Here is a 2028-nt window from a genome sequence, read left to right on the forward strand (position 1 = left end):
AAAATTTATAATAGCTATAGAATGTTTTACATAGTTTAAAACAAAGACGGCAAAATTAAAAAAACTTATTCGATAAATTTATCATTTCAATTTGGTAAGTCTAATTATTTGCATAAATATTCAAATTTGTGTTTTTGTCAAAAGCTTTGAAAACTATATTTTTCCAAGTGAATAAGTGCTCAACATAAGATATCGGTTCAAATATACAAAAAAAAAAAAACCGGTTGTGTATATTTTTTTTTATATGCAGAAACGTGTTTTATAAGAAAATTGCGGTGGTTTTCATTTATTTTAGACATCTTTTACAACATATCATCCATTAAATTGGTAAACCTAAATTTTTTTACGAGTTACATTTCGTAAGAGGAATATGTGTTGTATTCAATATTTCTGATAATGAAAAAGCTGAAACAAAGTACAGTAACCTGCCAACTTGGTACGTACTGCCGGTATGGTACGCACTTTTTATTAATAGTTTTTATAAACTTTCAATAAAAACAGTTGTATGACCAACAGAAAAAGAGTACCAGCCTTGATTAAATATAATCTTGAACACAATATTTATTTCCCGTATAAATGTAATTATAAAACAAATACTCTCTGCTCATTTGGTGGTAAACGTTCATCAAAAGTAGTCTACTAATCTACAGTTTTCTGCAACGATTATTTCAAAGAATACAATGGGTCAACTGGAGTATACTTTGAAGTAAATTGAGCACCAGAATTGTTTTAACACAGTGTTTTTACTCTTTAAGACATAAAAACCATGTAGAGTGACTAACACACTTTACAGGATAGCCTTGAAAAAATAAAAAGTAAATACCTAAAAACGAAATCAAAAAAAGGTTACATTGATAAAATAAAACATGATTTTCTTTAGGAGCAAAAAGAGCTCATTTTTGATATTTTGAATTAAAATGTTATTAGGGATGAATTTAATCCTATGATATTAAAACTTAAAATCTGAATTTTTGTTTTAGTATGTTTGTGGATAAAGCATTTATAATCTGAGAAAGTATATTAAACTACTTTTTAAATTGTTAGCTCTATTTATTTTCAAGGGGAAAAACTTATAATGTTTTATTTTAACTTTACAGTTTAATTTGAATTAGTAGATACTGACAACAGATATTTTTCTTTATTTTAATATTAATATGTTTTTTTATTTAGAACAAAAATATTGTTTTTGCTATAAGAATTATTGTTGATAACAAAACATGATATTTTATTTCTATACGAGCATAACTTTATATTATTATGAAGAACTTGAACTACTCAAAAAAATATATGATATTTAATTTTATAACTCACTTGCATGTTTAATTTATAAATATTAAGGTATTTCTTGTTTTTTGGTTATTCAATGGTTTTTTTTTTGTAATTTAACCATACTTTTTTTATTAAAAAGTCAGTTATATATAATTATTTAACTAAAGCAAGTTGTGTTTTAAAATGCTTCTAGTGGAAATTATTTTACAAGCTAAATAATTATCTAATAGTCATATAATATAAATTAAAACCTTTATTGACTTGTGGTAAGCAAACTGTGAGGTCACTCATAATTTTCATTTTTAAGCCATTTCAAATATGGTTTGTTTTATTACGAATATTTTAACTTTCAGTACTTTAAACTTTTAAGTATTGACCACAAATGCTACAAAATTTTGTTTTTTATTTTTACTTAATACGTTTCACAAGTTACTTGCCTATTTTTACTTAAAAGTATGATCTTTATTAAGAAAGCTAGTATTAAATACAATTATATACAAACACTATTGTAGATGTTAGTAAACATAAATTACATAAATAGGCATATGTTAAAAACCTAAATAAAATAAATTAGTTGTACAAATTGCAAAACTAAAAAAAAAAATAATATTTGTACTTATGACATGTTTAATCTATCAGTACTTGTGGTTTGCGAATCAGTAATCGAAATGTTCTCCATGAACCAGGTCCCAAAACCATATATTATGAGTATTTTATAGTATTTCTTTCATAAACCATTTCAACTGAACTGAAAACTAG

Source organism: Thalia democratica, chromosome 6 (assembly GCF_965202585.1).
Source record: "Thalia democratica chromosome 6, ktThaDemo2.hap1.1, whole genome shotgun sequence".
In the NCBI taxonomy this organism is placed as follows: domain Eukaryota; kingdom Metazoa; phylum Chordata; class Thaliacea; order Salpida; family Salpidae; genus Thalia; species Thalia democratica.